General features: G+C 41.9%; 1 pseudogene; it reads left to right on the plus strand.

Annotated features, from left to right (window-relative positions):
- The window catches only part of LOC125104523 (28S ribosomal protein S35, mitochondrial-like), a 50,567-nt pseudogene extending 25,101 nt beyond the window's left edge, over window positions 1–25,466 (plus strand).
- Window positions 25,467–25,848: the final 382 nt, after the last annotated feature.

A 25,848-nucleotide genomic window follows, 5' to 3' on the forward strand; every position in this document is an offset into this window, starting at 1 on the left:
CAACAAAACTAAAAGGAAACCTATGGAATGGGAGAAGGTATATGCAAATGACAGATCAGATAAAGGATTAATATCCCCAAATCTACAAAGAACTTAGCGAACTCAACACCTGCAAAACAAATAACCTAGTTGAGAAATAAGCAGATGATGTGAATAGACACTTTTCCAAAAAAGACATTCAGAGAGCTAACAGACACATGAAAAGATGCTCAACATCACTTATCATCAGGAAAAGATAAATCAAAACCATGATGAGATACCACCTCACACCTGTCAGGATGGTTAAAATTAATGACACAAGAAACAATAGGCGTTGGTGAGGAAGCAGAGAAAGGGGAACCCTCTTGCATTGTTGGTGGGAATGCAAACTGGTGTAGCCATTCTGGAAAACAGTATGGAGGTTCCTGAAAAAGTTAAAGACAGAACTACCCTATGGTCAAGCAATTGCATCTCTAGGTATTTATGGAAAGTATACAAAAATGTAGATTCAGAGGGATACATGTATCCCGAGGTTGATAACAGCATTATCAATCATTACCATAGACTGATGAATGGACAAAGAAGATGTGGTGTATGCATGGGCGCGCACTCGCGCGCGCTCACATGTGCGCGCGCACACACACACACACACACACACACACACACACACAGAGGAATATTACTTGGCCATCAAAAAGAATGAAATCTTGCCATTTGCAACGATGTGGATGGAGCTAGAGTATATTATGCTAAGTGAAAAAGAGAAAGACAAATACCACATATGTGGAGTTAAGAAAGAAAACGAACTTGTGGGAAGGGGGAAAAGAAAAAGGAGAAAAGGAAACAAGTTATAAGAGACTCTTAACCACAGAGAACAAACTGAGGACTGATGGAGGGAGGTGGGTTGGGGATGAGCTAGATGGTTGATGGGAAGTAAATAGGACACTTGTGATGAGCCCTGAGTGTTGTATATAAGTGATGAATCACCAAATTCTATTCCAGAAGCCAATATTGCACTGTATGTTAACTACCTAAAATTTAAATAAATAATAATAATAAAATGAAAAATATGAATATAGAAGTTTAGTTTTACAAGGTGAAAAGAGTTCTGGGAGATGAATGGTGGTGATGGCTATGAAGCAATTTGGATGCAGTTAATACCACTAAAAATACTCACTTAAAATTGGTTGGGACCACATGGTTGGCTCAACCATTTAAGCGTTTGCCTTCAGTTCAGTTCATGATCCTGGGGTCCCTGCGATTGAGCCCTGGGTCGGGCTCCCTTCCCAGTGCAAAATCTGCTTCTCTTTCTCCCTCTTCCCCTGCTCATGCTCTCTATCTCTCTCTCAAATAAATAAATAAAATCTTAAAAAGCTTGAGATGGTAAATATTATTTGTATTTTATCACCATCAAAAAATTTAAAAGGTATATATGTTTTTAAACATTTTAAGCTTCTAGTTTCAACACATTAAATATTTTAAACATATATAAATAATGTCACATATTGTTATATACAATCTTATACATAATATAAAGAAAAATATATATTTAGAAGTGAGTGTATCTAGCTTTGTATCAAGCAGCCCTGTTCCCTGAGATGGTTCCTTATGCCTCATGCCATTTTACTAGCTTCACTGGTTTGGGGTCCATTGGCCACAGCTCCCCTCCCTCGGTGTAGAGAATCTGCCCCCCATGCTGCAAGGCCAGCCTGAAATGGCAAGTCTGAACTGTTTTCACAGTGATGATAATTGATATGACCAGGAGCTCGAACAGTCTGGTCCTGTCGTGGGGCTCTGCTGAGCTGTGGGTTACTATATTGCCAACGAGGGGGACTTTTTTCCCCTCAAGCTGGGACCATGTTCATTACTGGCCCTCCCTTCTGCTGCGACTTGGAAAAATGACATGTGGCCGTGGCTTTGTTGCCACACGTTAAGCCTCATCTCACAATAGGCACTTGGTCTGGCGCTATCCTGGACATTTGAAAGTGACATTGTCATTTTGTATAAGCTGAGACCCATGAATCATGTTCAGCCAAAGGTAAAAATTTACATTTCAATGATCAGCAAGTTTTAGTACATATAAGAAACTGGCTAGAGATGTTCAGCCCGCATACACAGGTTTTGTTAATGAATCTGGCAGAAGGAGCTGCATTCTTAGGCTAAGTATTAGAACAAAAAGGACCTGTTTTCCTATGTAATGAACTGCTGAGAAATTATTCAAAATGTGACTTAAAAAGCCACTTGCCAGAGAGCTCAGTTCTCTGAGTCATGAATTAGATAATGGGCTTTTATAAACCCACAGAGGGAAACCCTCTGAGGATTTATGTGGGTGAGGAGAGAATGTCTGTCCAGAGCTGCCACCTTCTCCCAAATGCCCCTGCCCAAGGCAGAAGCTCAGAGATCTTGCCCGCAAATGTCAAGGCCAACTGCACCAGCAGCAAGAGCGGGATCGGCCCTGCTCGCCCTGAGCACTTGCCCCGGCTTGCAGCCACAGCAGATCTCAGCAGACTGTAGCAGGCCTCCCCCCCCCGGCCCCCCCGCGCTGGCCCCACCAGCAGGGCAGAACGAATGGTCAGGAGCACCGGGAAGGCCACCTCCCCGGCACCATCCCCTTCCCAAGTATGCGGTCCCTGCCCCCAACCCCAACCCTAATTCAGATGATAAGACCTGAGCCTCCCATGAGACTAAGGCTCTAGCTCTTAAGTACATATGGAGGGGTGTTTGAAGATGAGCCCACAGAGCCAAAGTCTGGTCACACAACAGGGACACAGTCCCCTTCAAAAGCAGAGCTCTGAGAGTGAAGGAGGCAGTGACCAGCGAAGAAGGTCTCGGACCGACAGTAGAGCTCCACCATGTCTTCTCATCAAGCCTTCCCTAAAGTCGAGGACACTTGGGAGGACACAGTGCTATACAAAGCATTTTCTTCTTTTTTTTTCCTTCACCCAAATGTTCTCTGGTACAAGGGATACAAACTCTATTTCTATCCCCCCAGGGAACCTTGCCTTGCTTAACTTTGATTACGTCTTAGGCGAGTAGCCTGTTTTGACCTGAGTAGAGCAGATTTGACTCTGCCTTGTGCCCGCTACCCGCTCTGACTGTGTGTGCCCTTGGACCACCAGCTTGGAGGTCTGGCCTGGCTCCCGATAATCACTTGGGCATGAGAACAACCTGGGTGTGACATCTGTCAGCCCAATGATGGCCAAGATAATCTGGCAACACCTACCCTTTCTGATTCCCAAGAGGTTCCAAAACTGATTTTGCCATCTCATATATGATGAGTGGTCACAGAAGCCACAAAGGGTTTCCTCTATAACCTAAGTTTACATGCCTTTTGAGAGGGAAATAAACACATAAGGTGCAAGAGAGTTTTCCTTAGATCAGAGCCAGAAAGATACAGTGGGTGAGAATGTCCTCAATTAGTACATCAGACCACCCCAGCACACAAATTAAAAAAAGAACAAAATCCCTTCTAGATAGTACTGGGCCTGGAAATGTCATTATTCTGGGGGTGAAAAGCCCCATGTTTCTAATTCCAAAAGCTCTCTTTCTCTCCAATAACTCCAAAGTTCAATAAAATGTAGACCTCACGTCATTCCTGGGAGCTAGAAAGGCAGATGGATATTAATAAGAGTTTTTGTGGCTCCCGGAGGTGTAGGCAGGAGCTGGTTGGCTGGTTTGGTTAGAACACTGCAGCAAGCCAACCAAGTTCACACAATCAGATGGCCCCAAATTGCATTCTTCCCATTTGTGGCATGGTACTTGGTATGGTACTTATTTGGTGTATGGTCTCACTGATAGATGAGTGTATGTTTGTCATTCCTCCTTTTTTTTTTTTTTTTAAGATTTATTTATTTACTTTAGAGAGAGAGAGCATAGTAGGGAGGAGCAGACAGAAGGGGAGAGAGAGTCTTAAGCAGAGTTCATGCTGAGCAAAGAGCCCGACTAGAGGCTTGATCCCAGGATCCTGATATCACCACTTGAGCCAAAACCAAGAGTCAGACGCTTAACCCATTGCACCAGCCAGGCGCCCCATGTCATTCCTCCTTTAATTCAGTAAGTCTGTACTGAATACAATGCCTAGCACTATACGCATATATGCCTATATAGGCATATAGGCATAGGTGGTTCAAGATGCAAAAAATTAAGAGCAAGTTTATAAACTAGTTGAGAATTGCCTCAAATTTATCTTTTTCCTCCTCATTGGAAGGCTCTGGCAGCTAACTTTAACCAGAAAACTCAGCGCCAGGTTTCTCAGCCATTGTAATTCAAGTCCCAAGGTAGAAGCACTTCCACACCCTCCAGTCATTGTAATCTGGGGAGCACCTGGCAGTTGCACGCCCCAGATCAAAGCTACGTCCTCCCCCCCAACCAGCTCTGTCTCCATAATTATGCTATTATTGCATTTGTTTCTTGATGTATACCTGAGGTTCCCTGCTGGGGGTGAAAGGTTTTGTTATTGTTGTTGCTGCTGCTGTTGTTGTTGTAATGTTATACCACTTGTCCGAGTCCACCTAGCTTTTGCCAGTACCTATTCTTGCGGGAAGAACACCCATCTCTCAGTAACCACTGTTGCTCTACACTGTTGTGTGGAGCCCTGTCCCACACCTAAGACTTGGACATGGTCATCTCTTGACCTGCATACTGTTGGTTGTCTTATGCAGCTTACCACATCAGGAGCACATGGCTATTGATGCTATTTGGTCAAGGCTAAGCGCACCATTTCCCTTTGCATGACTGGCCAACGATCCTTCTTGATCCATCCTTGCTTCTACCTTGTCCTGGCCTCCTCTATCTGCCTGGCTCCCATTGAAATCCCTGTTTGAACTGGAGCTGAAACTCCAGAGACAGGAAAACCTGTGATAGACAAACTCTACTGGGTGGTAGAGTTTCTATGCTAGTTGCCTGTACCATTCCTTTCACATGGAAATAGCATCCAGGGTCATGATCTCTCAAAGCACTTCCTAAATCCGCGCAGTTTCACTCTCTACCTCGTTATCCCCAAATCATTTAAGCCCAACTCTCCTGTATTGGGTTTAAGCAAAGAATTATGAAGTCCCCATTGCTGCACAGCCTCAGTCCTCTCAATCATGCCTCTGTAGGTTGAAAAGCCTGAAGTCTGGAAAAGACATTAGAAGGCGAGAAACCTGTATAAAAAATAAGTATTAGGGGCACCTGGATGGCTCAGATGGTTAGGCATCTGCCTTCAGCTCAGGTCATGATGCCAGGGTCCTGGGATCGAGTCCCACATTCGGTTCCCTGATCAATGAGGAGGCTGCTTCTCCCTCTCTCCCTGACCCTTCCCCCGCTTGTGCTCTCTCTCTCTCTCTCAAATTAATAAATAAAATCTTTTTTAAAAAGTAAGTATTTAGCTGTACTACAGGTTAGTGGTAGAATAGAGTCAGCTGTAAAATATAGTAAGATGAGAAGTCTGAGACCTGGACAGCATCCAAAGATGTTGAAGGTAACACATTATTTGTCCTTATTCTCAGGGTTGTTGTATTGCCATGTAGTAATATCTGATACATTTCCTTTCAAAGTATGCTCTTTTCTGGTGATAAAATCCATCCTCTTTCTTTCTCTTTCTTCTCTTATGCTCTGCTCATGCAGTACCCCTGGCTAAAAGACATTGCTAATCAGAACACTTTGTCCCCTAGCTATGGATTCATGCACAGGTGAGCACATGTCTTAAGCCAGAAAAATTAGAGGCAGCCCATTTTGGGATCATAATGCTAACATGAAAGACTGTGGGAACCTTTAACTGCCGGGAGCTGTTTTGTCCACCATACAGAGAAATCTTGCCACCACAGAGGAGAGCAGGCCTTAAAATGTCAAGAAAGAGATTTCTGATGACCACATGACCCAAACCATGTCAGAAGCCGGCAGACCTATGTCCCATGGACTATTTGGTGTCATGAACAAAGAAAGGATTCTTTCGTTAAGTTAGCTTGAATGAAATTTCTCTCATTTTAAATCAAAACATTCCTGACAAGTATCCACCTTATTTGTAGGATGATGAGGCTGGAGTCTGGACACAGTGGACGTTATGGGGAAGCAAGTGGTGGGTTCCATGTATCCAGCAACCAGAGAACACATTTGCAGTAAGTAACACAGAAGGCATTTCACAGCAACTAATGGGGTCTAGCTTTAAAAGTATTTCTTCTTTTTCATCAGGAATTTGATATTTGAAAATAAAAGATCTGTTATACTGTAGAGGTCCACATAGTTATGACATATAAACCAGAGTTTTCAAACAGGCTGGCTGAAGTCATTGGAAATCGCTGCATGATCAAGCAAACTTGAGGGAAACCCAACAGCTTTTCAAGCATGGAACTAGAGTGGAATGAATCAAATGACAAATCTCTCTGCCCTTCCACTTTGTCATGAAAATACTAAGTGCTAAACCTTATCATGAAAATGAGTGTGTCATGATACGTAATTTATATTAGGGATGGAGTACTTTTCAGGAACCATGAATTGATTCCCTAGAACAGAAAAAACTAAAGTAACAGTGGTTTGAACAGGACAGGAGCTCATGTCTATCTCAAGTGAAAGAAGTCTGAAAGCAAAGAGGCCAGACCTTCTCTGGGGGCTCTCCTAAGTCATCAGAGACCCAGGCACCTCTCAGCTCTCTGCTTGCCCTCCCTCATGCTCTGAGATGGCTTCTCAATCTCCAGCCATCATATCCTTGCCGCAGGCAGCTACATGGATATATGGACAAAGAACATACCCGTCCTTTAAAGAGACTGTTCAGAAGTCCCATGGACCTCCCTGGCCAAAACTCAGTCACATGGTCTCTCTTCTTTCAATTGGGTGGCAATATGCCCAGCTAAAGATCAGGGATTCTATTACTTAGGAAAGGGAGAGAGTGGATCTGGGGAGAGAAGGGGTGCAACAGAGTAGGGTGGGAATTCAGGGATCTTACATCTTTCAAGACTCACAGGTGACCTGTGCTGCTTAAACTTGGTATGTCTGAAAGGAAGCTATTGAATTGTTCGTGATGAAGGATATTTGGGCTCTTTACTTTTTGGAAAACCTTTGTGTCCCAGCTTTCTCTGCTTTGCCTTTTATAAAAATCAGGTCCCCAAAATGCACACACAAAAACTAGATGTTTCCATTACTCATGGATTTTTATTTATTGCGTGAGCTAGGTTACTCATATGTCTGCGGATGATAGGTTTAAGTCAAGATTTTAATGATAAACATTAAGTATGAGTATATTATTTTCTCTCTTACCATGCATATTTTCTAGTTCTTCCCTCTCTGCCCCACCCCCCAAAAGACTTCAAAGATTCTTCATTTGGTTTAAACATTTGGATGATGGCAGAAAAAGGACTAATACCATTTGGAAGAGGTAGACATAAAATTTTTTCTCAGCTATTCATTGTTTATCAACCACGGCCATCACCTCTTTACCCCTCTCCAGCCTTCTAAAATCTACAAGGCACTCTGCAGGGAAAAAAGTCTCTTCATGGCACTGTGTGTGAATTCTGGTAGGTGACTATTTGCCTGGCTGCTGATTGGTGAGAGAAGGATCAAAGCGTTTATGCAGAGACCTCCAGTCAAGATGTCATGATAGGTTTTTGTATGTTAATCATACCTTAGTAAAGGGGCTTTAAAAAATCCAAAGGAATCTAAACAACATGGTAGTCTGATACTCAACATTATCCGCTTAAACAAATACACGGATGTGTTATGTATAAAAAAAATTCTAATATCTCAAATGTATAACAAAGATAAATACAAGAATGAGAAAAACACATAAGCCCAGTTTCAAAAATTGGTAATTTTTTCAGTGCCCCCCCCCCCCCCAATTTACCTTAATGTGGTGTTTTTGTTTAAAAGTCTTATACTTAGGGATGCCTGGGTGGCTCAGTGAGTTAAGCGGCTGCTTTTGGCTCGGGTCATGAGCTCAGGGTCCTGAGATCAAGTCCTTCCTGGGGCGGGGGAGGAACCTGCTTCTCCCTCTGCCTCCTGCTCTCCCTGCTTGTGCGTTCTTTCTCCCTCTGACAGATAAGTAAAATTTTAAAAAATAAATAAAATAAAAATCTTATATTTATTACTCCATTATACTTTGTAACCAAAAGTTGCATATACATAGAAATTTAACTTTTTAAATTCCCTGTGACCCGGTCCATAAATGACAAAATAGCTTCCAGATTCAAGTTAGTAAGAAATAACAAGCATGTGTTACAAAGTTTGGTAATCAAATTAAAAAGTCAAATGTCACTGGAAGTTTATCTTCCAGTGGATAAGATATGATATGGATAAGGATTTTAAAATTTTTCATTACATTCAAGTATCAGTGGATAGATATATTTATTGCTAAAATAGGTGAGTGTTCCGCATCAATTCCGTTGCTATTACTGCTCTTGCCGCTGGGGGCTGAGGAATAATATTAGCATGATATAGCCATTATCCACACAGCCTGTGGGGTGAGTCTACTCGAGTTTGCATACCAACTCTGTGACTTACTGCTCTGTGAACTTGGATGAATAGTCAACCTCTCTGGGATTCCTTTTTCATTGATAAATTGGCTATCATAGTAAAACCTACCTTACAGGGTTGTTGTGAGTATGGATTGAGTGTGTGTAAAGCACATAAACCCATCCCCGACATTTAACAAATATCTGAAAGTATTTAAGCAAAATGCTAAGTAAACAGATGAAATAGAAAGTTTTGCTATAGCGTAGTTCCAAATTGTGCTCATTCCTCTGAGCTATTTGAAAAAAAATCACATGATCTATTTTCCAAAATTATTTCTGATAATATATCCGGTAACAATTCCTCCTTCATTTCTGTAAATGGAAAGAATTAGAAATTATCTGACTTGAGGAAGGAGTTGTTACTTAGTCATCTGAATCATTTACCTTTTCAGTGTCTGCACTAATGTCTCTAATGTTCCTTTGCTTGGTGACCTCAAGGTTTTTATTCCCCTGGGCATCATAGTAGAGCTCTACATGGAAAATCAATAGGGGCTCTTTTTCTTTCAGCAGCAAAGGCAGACTATGAAATGAATTATCTGTCTGAAGGCAAGATCCCAGGGTTGGTCTCAGATAGGGGCACACAGAAACTCAGTGGTCTTCACGTTGGTAGTGTGTTGGGGATGTCCTGGGACTTCTAGCAGCTACGGCCCTGTTGAAGGTCTCTGATGAGTTGCAGGCCTGGGAGTGATGGCAGCAGCCTGGGGTCCAGTTCCTTCTACCCACAGGGAAGCAGTAGGACTCACCTAGTTACTCAGTGGCCTGGAGAGTTTAGGTGCCAACAGTTAGCCTACAGTTTGAAGTAGGAGGAGCCAAAATGAGAAGACAGTTTTTGCAGAACCAGTAAGATAAGCATACAAAGGGATCCAGAAGCAGGAATTGCTGAGACTTAGCCCCTCAGCTCATCTACTCAAAGGCCCTCAATGCTTTCTCATGAGGGGACTTTTTTCTCATGCTCTTCCTCTTAGCTGTAGGAAACTGGCTTTTGTTTGCTAGCAGAAATGCTGCTTGCTCTAGGCTTGGGGGCTCTGCAAACATCTTGACTCACAAGGTGGAGCAGTAGGTGAATATGGGAACTTGGGGAGAAGGATCAGGTGGGCCCGACATTGGACGGTGCCCTCTCAGTGAGGCACCTTGTGAGGCATTTGGGTTTCCATTGTTAGTGTGCACAGAGGCACCAAGACCGGAAGAAAAATCCTGGCTGTGGCCGAGGATTCTTTAGCCTGAACTGAGGGTTGGGTTCGCATCGGAGACATGACTTTCCCTCCTTTACCTATAATATAAATTATGAACCTCCCCTATGTATTGCTTGGAAATAGGATTTGTACTGTTTTCCTTCACGTGATTTTTACCCCTACAAGTGAATGCAGTACAATAGCCAGTGATTTTTTAAATTGCCAGTTACTAAAAAATATTCCAGATCACAGCTGGCTAGGAAATGCTCCTGTGCTTTCCCGAGGTGTGGTTGGGTGTGGTGGCGTGCACGCATACTCAGTCTGGGCGGCGAGGGCCCAGCAACACACTACCAGCCACACCAACATTGGCGGTGTATCTCGTGATCCGAGCTGCTCCTGAGTTATTTCATTTTGCTGCCCTCTTTTTTTTGGGCAGGGGGGCTGTGGGAGGGAAGAAGTACATGGAGAACCAAGACGGTTGTTGAAATTCCACATGGTTGTGAGAGGCTTTGCGAAGTCCTAGATGCTTTATACAATTTAATAAAGGCATTTTGTAGGCAACAGCCAGGTTGTAGAGAACCGGTAGAACTCTTCCATAGAAAGAAAACATGGGAAATGATAAAAGGAAAAAAAAAAAGTTGGGCTTATAAAGACCCTTGGGGGGAGGAGTCAAGGATAAAAGGAAAAAAAAAAAGTTGGGCTTATAAAGACCCTTGGGGGGAGGAGTCAAGATGGCAGAGAAGTAGCAGGCTGAGACTACTTCAGGTAGCGGGAGATCAGCTAGATAGCTTATCTAAAGATTGAAAACACCTACAAATCCAACAGGAGATCGAAGAGAAGAAGAACAGCAATTCTAGAAACAGAAAATCAACCACTTTCTGAAAGGTAGGACTGGCGGAGAAGTGAATCCAAAGCGACAGGAAGATAGACCGCGGGGGGAGGGGCCGGCTCCCAGCGAGCGGCGGAGCAACGGAGCACAAAATCAGGACTTTTAAAAGTCTGTTCCGCTGAGGGACATTGCTCCAGAGGCTTAACCGGGGTGAAGCCCATGCAGGGTCAGCGTGGCCTCAGGTCCCGCAGGGTCGCAGAAGGATCGGGGGTGTCTGAGTGTCGCAGAGCTCACAGGTATGAGAACGGGGAAGCTGGCTACAGAGACAGAGCCGAGGAGTGAGCTCTAAGCTCGGGGTTACCTTGAACTGGTCGCAGGCTCGGTCAGCTCGAGCGCGGCCGGAGGCCAGGGTGACGGGAGTAATTGGGCCCTGTTCTCTGAGGGCGCACTGAGGAGTGGGGCCCCGGGCTCTCAGCTCCTCCGGGCCGGAGACTGGGAGGCCGCCATCTTCATTCCCGTCCTCTGGAACTCTACGGAAAGTGCTCAGGGAACAAAAGCTACCGAAAGCAAACCCAAGCGGATTATTCAACCCGGCCGCGGGTGAGGGCGGTGCAACTCCACCTGGGGCAAAGACACTTGAGAATCACTACAACAGGCCCCTCCCCCAGAAGGTGAACAAGAAACCCAGCCAGGACCAAGTTCACCTACCAAGGAGTGCAGTTTCAATACCAAGGAGAGCAGCGGAATTCCAGAGGAGGAGAAAGCAAAGCACGGAACTCATGGCTTTCTCCCCATGATTCTTTAGCCTTGCAGTTAATTTAATTTTTTTTCTTTTTCAATTTATTTTTTTTCTTCTACGAAATTTTTTAAACTTTTACCCTTTTCTTTTTTTAACGTTTTTTAACTAGTTTATCTAATATATACATATTTTTTTCCTTTTATATTTTTTCTTTATTGGTTTTTTTTTTTAATTGTTTCTTTTTTTTTTTTTTTTCTTTCTGAACCTCTTTTTATCTCCTTTCTCCCCCCTCACGATTTGGGATCTCTTCTGACTTGGCTAAAGCATTTTTTCCTGGGGTTGTTGCCACCCTTTTAGTATTTTACTTGCTCCTTCATATACTCTTATCTGGACAAAATGACAAGGCGGAAAAATTCACCACAAAAAAAAGAACAAGAGGCAGTACCGAAGGCTAGGGACCTAATCAATACAGACATTGGTAGTATGTCAGATCTAGAGTTCAGAATGACGATTCTCAAGGTTCTAGCCGGGCTCGAAAAAGGCATGGAAGATATTAGAGAAACCCTCTCGGGAGAGATAAAAGCCCTTTCTGGAGAAATAAAAGAACTAAAATCTAACGAAGTTGAAATCAAAAAAGCTATTAATGAGGTGCAATCAAAAATGGAGGCTCTCACTGCTAGGATAAATGAGGCAGAAGAAAGAATTAGCGATATAGAAGACCAAATGACAGAGAATAAAGAAGCTGAGCAAAAGAGGGAAAACAGCTACTGGACCACGAGGGGAGAATTCGAGAGATAAGTGACACCATAAGACGAAACAACATTAGAATAATTGGGATTCCAGAAGAAGAGGAAACAGAGAGGGGAGCAGAAGGTATATTGGAGAGAATTATTGGAGAGAATTTCCCCAATATGGCAAAGGGAACAAGCATCAAAATCCAGGAGGTTCAGAGAACCCCCTCAAAATCAATAAGAATAGGTCCACACCCCGTCACCTAAGAGTAAAATTTACAAGTCTTAGTGACAAAGAGAAAATCCTGAAAGCAGGCCGGGAAAAGAAGTCTGTAACGTACAATGGTAAAAATATTAGATTGGCAGCAGACTTATCCACAGAGACCTGGCAGGCCAGAAAGAGCTGGCATGATATATTCAGAGCACTAAACGAGAAAAACATGCAGCCAAGAATACTATATCCAGCTAGGCTATCATTGAAAATAGAAGGAGAGATTAAAAGCTTCCAGGACAAACAAAAACTGAAAGAATTTGCAAACACCAAACCAGCTCTACAGGAAATATTGAAAGGGGTCCTCTAAGCAAAGAGAGACCCTAAAAGTAGTAGATCAGAAAGAAACAGAGACAATATACAATACCAGTCACCTTATAGGCAATACAATGGCACTAAATTCATATCTCTCAATACTTACCCTGAATGTTAATGGGCTAAATGCCCCAATCAAAAGACACAGGGTATCAGAATGGATCAAAAAACAAAACCCATCTATATGTTGCCTACAAGAAACTCATCTTAAACCCGAAGACACCTCCAGGTTTAAAGTGAGGGGGTGGAAAAGAATTTACCATGCTAATGGACATCAGAAGAAAGCAGGAGTGGCAATCCTTATATCAGATCAATTAGATTTTAAGCCAAAGACTATAATAAGAGATGAGGAAGGACACTATATCATACTCAAAGGAACTGTCCAACAAGAAGATCTAACAATTTTAAATGTCTATGCCCCTAACGTGGGAGCAGCCAACTATATAAACCAATTAATAACAAATCAAAGAAACACATCGACAAGAATACAATAATAGTAGGGGATTTTAACACTCCCCTCACTGAAATGGACAGATCATCCAAGCAAAAGATCAACAAGGAAATCAAGGCCTTAAATGACACACTGGACCAGATGGACATCACAGATATATTCAGAACATTTCATCCCAAAGCAACAGAATACACATTCTTCTCTAGTGCACATGGAACATTCTCCAGAATAGATCACATTCTTGGTCCTAAATCAAGTCTCAACCGGTATCAAAAGATTGGGATCATTCCCTGCATATTTTCAGACCACAATGCTCTAAAGCTAGAACTCAATCACAAGAGGAAATTTGGAAAGAGCCCAAATACATGGAGACTAAACAGCATCCTTCTAAAGAATGAATGGGTCAACCAGGAAATTAAGAACTGAAAAAATTCATGGAAACAAATGATAATGAAAACACAACGGTTCAGAATCTGTGGGATACAACAAAGGCAATCCTGAGAGGAAAATATATAGCGGTACAAGCCTTTCTCAAGAAACAAGAAAGGTCTCAGGTACACAACCTAACCCTACACCTAAAGGAGCTGGAGAAAGAACAAGAAAGAAACCCTAAACCCAGCAGGAGAAGAGAAATCCTAAAGATCAGAGCAGAAATCAATGAAATAGAAACCAAAAAAACAATAGAACAAATCAACAAAACTAGGAGCTGGTTCTTTGAAAGAATTAATAAGATTGATAAACCCCTGGCCAGACTTATCAAAAAGAAAAGAGAAAGGACCCAAATCAATAAAATCATGAATGAAAGAGGAGAGATCACAACGAACACCAAAGAAATACAGACAATTATAAGAACATACTATGAGCAACTCTACGCCAACAAATTTGACAATCCGGAAGAAATGGATGCATTCCTAGAGACATATAAACTACCACAACTGAACCAGGAAGAAATAGAAAGCCTGAACAGACCCATAACCAGTAAGGAGATTGAAACAGTCATCAAAAATCTCCAAACAAACAAAAGCCCAGGGCCAGACGGCTTCCCGGGGGAATTCTACCAAACATTTAAAGAAGAACTAATTCCTATTCTCCTGAAACTGTTCCAAAAAATAGAAATAGAAGGAAAACTTCCAAACTCATTTTATGAGGCCAGCATCACTTTGATCCCAAAACCAGACAAGGATCCCAACAAAAAAGAGAACTACAGACCAATATCCTTGATGAACACAGATGCAAAAATTCTCGCCAAAATACTAGCCAATAGGATTCAACAGTACATTAAAAGGATTATTCACCATGACCAAGTGGTATTTATTCCAGGGCTGCAAGTTTGGTTCAACATCCGCAAATCAATCAATGTGATACAACACATTAATAAGAGAAAGAACAAGAACCATATGATACTCTCCATAGATGCTGAAAAAGCATTTGACAAAGTACAGCATCCCTTCCTGATCAAAACTCTTCAAAGTGTAGGGACAGACGGTACATACCTCAATATTATCAAAGCCATCTATGAAAAACCCACCGCAAATATGATTCTCAATGGAGAAAAACTGAAAGCTTTTCCGCTAAGGTCAGGAACACGGCAGGGATGTCCGTTATCACCACTGCTATTCAACATAGTACTAGAAGTCCTAGCCTCAGCAATCAGACAACAAAAGGAAATTAAAGGCATCCAAATCAGCAAAGAAGAAATCAAACTATCACTCTTTGCAGATGATATGATACTATATGTGGAAAACCCAAAAGACTCCACTCCAAAACTGCTAGAACTTGTACAGGAATTCAGTAAAGTGTCAGGATATAAAATCAATGCACAGAAATCAGTTGCATTTCTCTACACCAACAACAAGACAGACGAAAGAGAAAGTAAGGAGTCCATCCCATTTACAATTGCACCCAAAACTATAAGATACCTAGGAATAAACCTAACCAAAGAGACTAAGAATCTATACACAGAAAACTATAAAGTACTCATGAAAGAAATTGAGGAAGACACAAAGAAATGGAAAAATGTTCCATGCTCCTGGATTGGAAGAATAAATATTGTGAAAATGTCTATGCTGCCTAAAGCAATCCACACATTTAATGCAATTCCTATCAAAGTACCGTCCATTTTTTTCAAAGAAACGGAACAAATAATCCTAAAATTTATATGGAACCAGAAAAGACCTCAAATAGCCAAAGGAATATTGAAAAAGAAAGCCAAAGTTGGTGGCATCACAATTCCGGACTTCAAGCTCTATTACAAAGCTGTCATCATCAAGACAGCATGGTACTGGCACAAAAACAGACACATAGATCAATGGAACAGAATAGAGAGCCCAGAAATAGACCCTCAACTCTATGGTCAACTCATCTTTGACAAAGCAGGAAAGAATGTCCAATGGAAAAAAGACAGCCTCTTCAATAAATGGTGTTGGGAAAATTGGACAGCCACATGCAGAAAAATGAAATTGGATCATTTCCTTACACCACACACGAAAATAGACTCAAAATGGATGAAGGACCTCAATGTGAGAAAGGAATCCATCAAAATCCTTGAGGAGAACACAGGCAGCAACCTCTTCGACCTCAGCCGCAGCAACATCTTCCTAGGAACATCGCCAAAGGCAAGGGAAGCAAGGGCAGAAATGAACTATTGGGGGGCACCTGGGTGGCTCAGTGGGTTAAAGCCTCTACCTTCAGCTCCGGTCCTGATCTCAGGGTCCTGGGATTGAGCCCCGCATTGGGCTCTCTGCTCGGTGGGGAGCCTGCTTCCCCCTCTCTCTCTCTGCCAGCCTCTCTGCCTACTTGTGATCTCTGTCTGTCAAATAAATAAATAAAATCTTTTTAAAAAATGAACTATTGGGATTTTATCAAGATCAAAAGTTTTGCACAGCAAAGAAACAGTTAACAAAACCAAAAGACAACTGACAGAATGGGAGAAGATATTTGCAAATGACATATCAGATAAAGGGCTAGTGTCCAAAATCTATAAAGTACTTAGCAAACTCAACACCCAAAGAACAAATAATCCAATCAAGAAATGGGCAGAAGACATGAACAGACATTTCTGCAAAGAAGACATCCAGATGGCCAACAGACACATGAAAAAGTGCTCCAATCACTCAGCATCAGGGAAATACAAATCAAAACCACAATGAGATATCACCTCACACCAGTCAGAATGGCTAAAATTAACAAGCCAGGAAACGACAGATGCTGGCGAGGATGCGGAGAAAGGGGAACCCTCCTACACTGTTGGTGGGAATGCAAGCTGGTGCAACCACTCTGGAAGACAGCGTGGAGGTTCTTCAAAAAGTTGAAAATAGAACTACCCTATGACCCAGCAATTGCACTGCTGGGTATTTACCCTAAAGATACAAATGTAGTGATCCGAAGGGGCACGTGCACCCGAATGTTTATAGCAGCAATGTCTACAATAGCCAAACTATGGAAAGAACCTAGATGTCCATCAACAGACGAATGGATAAAGAAGATGTGGTATATATACACAATGGAATACTATGCAGCCATCAAAAGAAATGAAATCTTGCGATTTGCGACGACGTGGATGGAACTAGAGGGTATCATGCTTAGCGAAATAAGTCAATCGGAGAAAGACAACTATCGTATGTTCTCCCTGATATGAGGGAGAGGAGATGCAACATGGGGGGTTAAGGGGGTAGGAGAAGAGTAAATGAAACAAGATGTGATTGGGAAGGAGAGTGACTCTTAATCTCACAAAACATACTGAGGGTTGATTGGGGGGAGGGGGGTTGGGAGAAGGGGGGTCGGGTTATGGACATTGGGGAGGGTATGTGCTATGGTGAGTGCTGTGAAGTGTGTAAATCTGGCGATTCACAGACCTGTACCCCTGGGGATAAAAATATATGTTTATAAAAAATAAAATTAAAAAATCAAAATAAAGTCAAAGTAGAAAAAAATAAAAAGAACCTTGGAATTATTTATAGAAATAGCCTCAGACAATGGGAACTGACAAAATTATTTTCCAGTGTTAGATAGTCTGGTATCACTGAGGGAACTTTCCATCTGATTAAAAATAATTATTGCTGGCATTAAATCCAGTTGGAATCACCCCGCACGATTTATCTTCTATGTCATGCTGCTACCATATGCCCGACATTGTGGAGCAGAAACATTCTCTTTCATTCTGATAAATAGTACTTTGTAAATATTTAGAGACGAAAGCACTGGATCGCTGAGCCGTTCTGACAGGAAACATGTGCAAACGAGCTGGTTACTCATGTTCCTGACAGAGACTCCGTTTGAGGGGTAGGGCCCCGAAGCGTTGCTGGAGCCATGTACGCCTTTCCCAGAAGTCTTGTTCACAAATGATGGCTACTGGAGCCGCGTGGCGGGGCTCTTCAGCGTGAGATGTACTTTCCAACAGTGCACACAACACTTCGGAGTAAGACATCTTGCTGTCTGGCTGGTGCCGTATCCGTTGATAAACAGCCCTAGTTATTAAACTGGCTTTTTCTGGATCACTTGATTCAAGGAAGAAATCATACTTAGTGTGACCTTATTTGGAGAAAGGGACCTTACAGAGGTGATCAGGTGAAAACGAGGTCGGTAGGGTGGGTCCCTAATCCACCCCAGTCCTTACAAAAGGGGGAAATTTGGACACAGAGACAAACATAGAGGGAAGACAATGTGAAGATACATAGAAGACTGTCACCTGAGAGCCCAGAAGAAAGGCCTAGAACAGCTTTCCCCTCACAGCCCTTAGAAGGAACCAACCCAGCCAATGTCTTGATTTGGGATTTCTGGTTTCTGAAACTGTGAGATAATGAATTTCTGTTGCTGGAGCCACACAGTCTATGATTCTTTGTTACAGCAGCCTTAGCAAATGCATATAGAAAGAAACCATACCTACTGCTCTTTGGGGTGGGGAGGAGGGTTCTGTTAGGGGAATTTGAGTTCCCTAAAAGAGAGGGACTTCTACTTTACTCTCCAGGTAGGAGCTGTTTGGAGGAACCCCTGTTTCTCTCTCCCCTCCTGTGAGAAGGAGTAGCTCATGGGATCACTGACAGTGGGATGCAGGTCCCTAACTGTGGGCCCAGCACCTTGCTCTCTCTGGGACTGTCACGCCTTCAAATTCCGCCTCCTTTCCATCTACTCTGCTCCCTTGCAGCAAACTGTCCAAGCCAAGCTGCACCCTCCCGGTGGTTGGGTGACTCCCTTCCTCCCGGGCTTTACTTGGGCTCCATTTGAATGGAAAGCATCAGAAGTTCATCCGTCTCAGGCCCAAGCTGTCTCTCTGTCTTGCATCTGCAGTGACAATGCTGGTGGTTTGACATCTGTTGTCTTCGTCCCTTGTGAGGATACTCTGTTGTCCAGGACTGTAGCACCTGGGAGAGACTCCTTAGAGTTTACTTGATATAATGTTAGTTTGTGGAGGTCCTTGACACTTACAAGGAGTAGAATTGGACCACGATACTCAGCCTCATAGTTTGTGTATGGGTGTGCCTTCCTCAGAATTGGAACTGTTAGAAAAACATAAATAGTAGTGATTTCAGCATTTAGTTACCATTGGATTTGAATTGGAAATTTCTGTTCATGCCATTTATGAACATCTGACACGTGCCCCAAAATGAGGAAATTTGCCAGATCAGCATTTCTCTGTAATTGTTGATGTTTCAATTAGCCTATAGAAAACCATTCTCTAACTATGTCTAGACCATTTCCAATGCACTTTTTAAAAAAGGAATACCTGGGGAGCCTGGGTGGCTCAGTGGGTTAAGCCTCTGCCTTCTGCTCAGGTCATGATCTCAGAGTCCTGGGATCAAGCCCCTCATCGGACTCTCTGCTCAGTGGGGAGCCTGCTTCCCCCTCTCTCTCTGCCTGCTTCTCTGCCTACTTGTGATCTCTCTCTCTGTGTCAAATAAATAAATAAAATCTTTAAAAAAAAAAAAAGGAATATCTCAGCTGCCCCATTCTCCCCCCATTTTGAAATCTATAGCTTTAAATTTATCATCTATCAGGAGCAAGGGTGAATATCTTAGGACATATGTCTTACCTTACATTGTTAAAAATCATTTATCCATCTTGAATACATCTCCCCAAATATTAATCATGTGTTATTTATCAGGGTGAAAGAGGTTTTTCTACTCAGCAAAGTCAGGGTCTAGTAGCTCTCTGATACAGAAAATGAATTGTGCAGAAAATAGTGTCAATTGTCATTAGAAACAAAGAGCAAGAGGAAGAAAAAGAAGGAAAATGTAAGACAAAAGAGCAAATTCACTGTTGTTCAAGTGCCCAGAAAAGATGCTATAAGGAGTTAGAGAGCCTCCTTTTCTTGTCCTGGAATGGATGGACCAGAGCCCATCCATTCAGATGGGGGTGGGGTGCGGTGGGAAGAAGGAGTGTGGGGAGAGGAAGAAGGAGATAAGGAGTGGATGCTAGCAAAGTGTGGAGACACAGAGATAAAGAAGTAGAGGAAAGTATGTGTCTGCATATATTTTCTCCTGATTAAATGTACACAGTTAAATTAAACACCAGGGCTTTTCTAAAGACTCACCAATTCCTATGGTTAAATACTAGACAATGGTATTTTAAAATAGCATTTATGTAGAATATAGGTCCATAGTTTTTTATCCCTCTTTAAATAAGAACCACTTTACATAGAAGAATTCAGGTTTTGCAAGTGATGCAGGCAGATGGTCCAGGTTGACATGCCTTTAATGGAAACAGCAGATGATTTGGAAAAGAGCAGATTCAGCATTTTTCACTAACTGGTGAGGAGGAAAAGGTGTTTAACTCTGAGTAGCAAAAATAGTATGTGCCCAAGGACTACAGCCCACCATTGTTACTAAAGGATGGGTGTGCAATTCATTTCCTATCCATGGGATGCATTTTCTGGTTTTGACTATGGTGGACTATGACAGGGGCAGAGGAATACTGGAGAAACCCATGTTCACCCTGACTCCCAAGGAATACGGCATGGCAAGAAGTGGAAATGGAGTGTCCCATCCATGACACTCCAGAGTACAGCTCAAGGGGGTGAGAGGTTGATGTGTAATGATAATGATAAATGTGCAGCTCCAGCTTAAATGAGTCTAATACGCATTGACAAGTGTTGGAGACTCTTTAGAAACAGATATGGACAGTTCTTGCTTAGAGCTTAGGTGCCATCCCAAAGATAGGGTTATTAACCTGTGGCTTTCATGCTTTTTGGAGAAGTGCCAAAGTATCCTGTCTCCAAGGAATGGTGTGTCTCATCTTCATGTTTTTGTACATACCATCAGAATGCTGCCCACTGCCTGCTTTGACTTTCTCAATTTTATGTGATCTTCAAGGATTCTATAAAATCTCATCTTTTCCCATGAATTTTCTTGGCATGCCCAGGCAGTGATGATTTTAATGTAATCCCATAAAGTTTAGTATATATGTTGTCCATAGCTGGTATGAATTTTGCTTCACTACCACACTGAGTTGATCAAAAAAATCCAAGTAATGAGTTCATCCCAAGCATTAAATTAGATGACTTGGAATTCCACTGGCCAGGATGACAAAAAAATCAATCTCCGTTCTTACTGAGATTTGCCACTCTACCCCATTACTCAAAAGCCCCATGGGTCTTACAGAATCTAGCATAGTCTGCCTTTTGTCCTTATTTAGTACTTCTGAGATGTTCAGTTCTGCCTTCCACACTACTTGGGGCATGGAGGCCTCTGAAAAGCCTGGGAGATCTAGAACACAGGGCATAGCCTTCCCTTAAAAACAGAACTCTACCATTCTCCTCTTAGTTTTGTCCACCACCATACGATGCTAAAAAGGTTAAGCCTTGAAAACCCTGGGATTAACAAACCTCAATCCATTCTACTCTCAAGGAATCCTGTACCCTGTTTCCCTGGCTCATTTCCACCTCTACCCCCTCCAAATATTTCCTAGTAATCTCTGCCCCACCCCCTGGCAAAGTCCATGTACCTGTCTTTCAGTGAGCCTTTAGAAATACATCTTGAGGAGGGGGTGTGGGGGGCAAGGTTGCTGATACCCGTCATTTCTCTTTTACTTACTCACCCAATTATGCTCTCATTTGGCATTCACCATATAGGGCTTTGTAGTTACTACTTTTTTCAAGTCAGTGTCTCACCTATGCAACTAGATTGTAAATTTCTGCCTACACTGACCATACATCAGAAGTCTTTATAATCCTTACAGTGCCAGGGATATAATGGTTTATTTTTATTAATAGATGAAGAAACACAGTTTGTGGGGTGTTTTTTTTTGTTTTTTGTTTTTGTTTTTTTGTTTTTTTTTCCTATCCATTTTCTCTTTATGAATCTGGTAGGTTTTCTTATAGGGCCTTTTGAAAGGTGAAAGAAATTCACTATAACCACTAAATGTGATTTATATTTTAGGACCTTGTTCAAACACTATCCCTTCAATGTAGCCTTCCCTGAATTCTCTAAATAAGAGTAATTCTTTTTTCTCTAAGTCTATAAAATATTTTAACCCATTATCTCCTTTTCTGGGTCTAGATTTCTGGATATTGAGAAAATTGTGCGTGGGGTGGCTCAGGGCTCCGATTCTGGAACAAATCACTTGGGCCCCAAATCTAGGTATGTTGCTTCCTAGGTTTGTGACTTTGAACAGGTTTTCTCATTTGGAAAACAATGATAATAACAGTAGCAATCTCCTGTTAAGTATTAGGTGAGTTTATACACAGAAAGCACTTGGGCCAGAGCAAGTATTTGGTATGCCTTGGCCATTAATATATGCTGATTTGGCTCACAGTGGTTCAGCATTAATTTAGAAATCTCTAATCATAGTAGTAATGTGATAATAATGTGAAGTGAATGGAAGGAAAAGAGATATATACTAATAAAAATGGATTTTTAAAAGAAATCACTGATTGAACATACACAGTAATCAAAACGAACTGATAAAATGTTTCCTCAGTGAGCACCTTTGATGATCTGCTTCAGAGAAGGAAATTTTCTGTAGTTAGCATATCTGTTTTTGCAAAGAGTGCTTCTAGAGTGTCTGAGTGTTGAAAACAATTTGCTCTGCCCAGCGCTCAAGAGACTTAACAGCTTTATATAATCATGGATGCTATACATGTACATTTCACGAACCAAATAAAGGTGTGGTTCTACATCGAAAGAAAGAAGTTACCATATTATTTTAAATGAGCCCAGTTAGGTAATGTCTGATGGATGACAAACACTAATTTGTCTCAACTCAATGAGGCTTTCCTGCTTGGTGATCATTTATCTAAGGATACCAAATACAAATGACCTGGAATGCTTTTAGGAACTGAATCAGGCCCAGTTTTCTAAAGATGATAGAGATATAGTTTAGGTTGAGGCTCTTTGAAAAAAAAAAATAAGAAGAAGGTTGAGATGGAGATTTGTTTGAAGGAGGCTTATTGGGGAGTGCTCTGAGGAACAATACCTGGAAGGAAGTGAGGGGAGCTGAACTGGGGTCGGGTGGGGGGGGGCGGGGGTGAATTTTGATGAAGTTGCCACAGATATCTGTTTCGATCCCATAGGAGCTCTGGAGCTAAGGGTGTCCCTTCATAATTACCCAAAATTGAGGCAAGGGTCTAGGCTTCTGTATGACCAACGCGCGCGCACACACACACACACACACACACACACACACACACTGACCAGCTTGGGAAAGGAAGGGACAGTTAACACTGTTCAGTGTAGCTCCTGTCAACTGTTGGCAAATTGCAGAGGGTAACTTAACTGTGAGGCTTCATCAGCCACTCCAGAGAACTGAGGGAAGGAACGTCTAGATGCTGAAATCAGGATCTGGGTGTAACATCTTAGCATCTAATACACCACACCAGTGAGACAACAAATCATATGACGTGGTTTTAAAGTTTATGAAGGAAATGATGTACTGGCAGACCCTAATTTTAGCGCTGAACAAGTTACCCATGTCTTCCTTACCCGGGGTTCTCATGTGGAAATTAGAGGTGCCCTATGAGGAGTGGCCCAGATGGATCTTAGAAGAAAAGAGTCAACTAAATCTGCCTTAGAACATTCATTGATAGCCCATTATCAAGGTTTATACTACTTTAATTAAACATGCTCCCAACACCTGGTGATTTTATCCCTAGGACCAAAAGAGCCGCTCATCCCTCCCCTCGCCTATTGAATTTACTTTGATTCTTTGTGGCACAAAAGTAGGAGTGGGGGTTGGGGAGGTCAGTCTGGCCATTATGTGGATGATGAAATTCATAGAATATTCTTCGTCACCATCAGATCTATACTGAAAATGAGGAAAACAGAAAGATTCTGCCTCTGTGCTGGGAACTTATACACATCTTACTCTCTCATGGTGTCATAATACAGTGCATTTATTTTAAATTTGATTAAAACCCAGGAGTGAACAATGCATATTAGTTGATCCATGCGAACAATAAATTTGAGTCCCTGGATTGATTTCTCTTTGCAAGCCAATAAAGTAAGTAGACCTTGCATTATTTATCACTGGTCATCCAATGTAATGTTTAAGTCAACAGAACCACTCTGCTTCCTATGTTTCCTCAGGGAGAGTAATAGGCTTATTTAGGGGAGATCAGGATACAGCATCAGAGCTTTACTCTGAATCTTTCAAAACTCAACAAAAGGGCCATCCAGAACTTCTTTTTTCTTTCTTGAGCGCACATGTGGATAAGGACAGACAGTTTCATCTGTAGCCTTAGAAAGAAAATAATAGACCAAATGAAACCCAAGTATATTTTTACCCATGAGATGAGTCATTTTTCCGTGAGGTTAATGATCATTAATTACTTTAATTAGGGAGTCAGCCAAAGTATTTATCTTGGAAAACGTGTATCCATGTGGTTTGCACTATTGGATTTTAGCTCTCTGCTGTGATGGCACCCTTTCAAAACACCCTATTAATGTGAAATCTCGTTGGTGCTGTCTGCTTAGGTTGTGGTACTGGGGGCATATTTTACAGCGACAGTGGTGAGGTTTAGCCTGGCATTTAACTAACTGTGGGGCTAGAATTATTCTTGTTCATCTGAGTTTCCAGCTTGGAATTTGTAAGATAAATGAGCCAGTTGCATCTATTCTCTAGCAATTAACTGGTAATTGGGGCATTTAATCAGAATACTGACTTGAAGGACTTGAGCCTGATTAGATGCTATTGGCATGAACAAAAGATCCAAATCCTAGTTTATCTCATTCATGTGCTATATTCACACCTTACTCCAGATCAAACCCAGATCCAAATGAAGGAATACTGATGAAAATGCTTTATGGAGGTGAAATAGATTTAGAAGCCAAGCTTTCTTCAAAATACCTAGGTTAATAATATTCTTTCTAGGGGTGCCTGGGTGGCTCAGTGGGTTAAGCCTCTGCCTTCAGCTCAGCTCATGATCTCAGAGTCCGGGGATCGAATCGCTGCATTGGGCTCTCTGCTCAGCGGGGAGCCTGCTTCCCCTCTCTCTCTACCTGCCTCTCTGCCTACTAGTGATCTCTCTCTCTGTCAAATAAATAAATAAATCTTTTATAAAAAAAAATAATAAGGTCCTTGAAACCAGGGCGGCTGCCCTCGTTCTCCCGCGTGGCTGGCCCTTCAGCCAGGGACCAGGACCCTGCGTGCTTTCTGTACCTCTGTGTCTCTGGCCACCCACTCCATGATACCAAGCCCACATACAGCAGACAGAACACCCAGATATAAAAGACTGCTGAGAGAAAGGCACTACCTCCTAGGGGTGGAGAAAATGACTGTTGACCAAGATTGGCCTAGTGTTTATCCTGTTGTAGCACCATTTAAACCCTCTGCTGTGCCTCTTCCCATTCGAATGGGCTATCCAGTAAAAAGGGAGGTGTGCATGGCAAAGGAGGGAAATCTAGAACTATTAAAGATCCCCAATTTTCTGCATTTAACTTCTGTAGCAATTAAAAAAGCACCGTGAAACTCTTAAAGATTCTACACTGAGTGGCCAGCTGCACTGGACGGTGATGAGAAATGTGAGAAGCATTTTTCCATTGAAATGGACACAACTGATTAAGTTTCAGCAGGACCATCTATTTGAAACCCCAAAGCATGAGTAGTAACCTTAAGGGTTAAACTTTCCAGTTTGAATTTAGATGATCATGCAAAGAAGAAACTTATTAAACTTGTGGGAGAGCGATACTGCAAGACTACAGATGTACTTACCAGCAAAACAAACAGGTGCCCTTTAAAGAGACAGAAATATGATTATGCACTATATCTGCTAACAGTTTTATACCATGAGTCATGGAAAACTGAAGAATGGGAAAAAGATAAGACTGAAGCAGACATGGAAGAGTATGTATGGAACAATAGCTCCTCTGAAAAAAATATTCTGGAGACACTTCTCCAAATGAAAGCTGCTGAGAAAAATCTGGAAGTAAATAAAGAAGAGCTCCTTGCTACAAAAGAAGTTGAAGAGTACAAAAAGTCTGTTGTTAATCTTAAGAATGAAGGGGACAATGAAAATACCCTTTCTCAGCACAAAGAATCAGTAAAGGAACTATTAAATCTAATGTGATTTATTTAGAAAAAAATAATAAAAAATATTCTTTCTATAATTATTTGTTATTCCTCTACTTGGTGCAAGAAATTCCTCCCAGGTATATAATCATGAATAATATGGCTGTTGAATTCAAGAAGACTTGGTTAGCCTAAGTTTCACTTGAATAAATCAAGATAAATAACTATCCCTCTGTGTCTTCTGTGAAACTAGATAACCACCATACTTCATGGTCCACACAGTGAAGATCAACAGACAAGTTATTGTGGTTTATGCCAATTACCAAGATTAACATATGTATCGTTAAAGTCAGTAGTTCAGTCTCACTGTATATTAAATCACCAGAATGTTGGTGCCCTGGGTGCTCAGGTCCGGTTAAGTGTCTGACTCTTATTTCTGC

This window comes from Lutra lutra, chromosome 7 (assembly GCF_902655055.1).
Source record: "Lutra lutra chromosome 7, mLutLut1.2, whole genome shotgun sequence".
In the NCBI taxonomy this organism is placed as follows: Eukaryota; Metazoa; Chordata; class Mammalia; order Carnivora; family Mustelidae; genus Lutra; species Lutra lutra.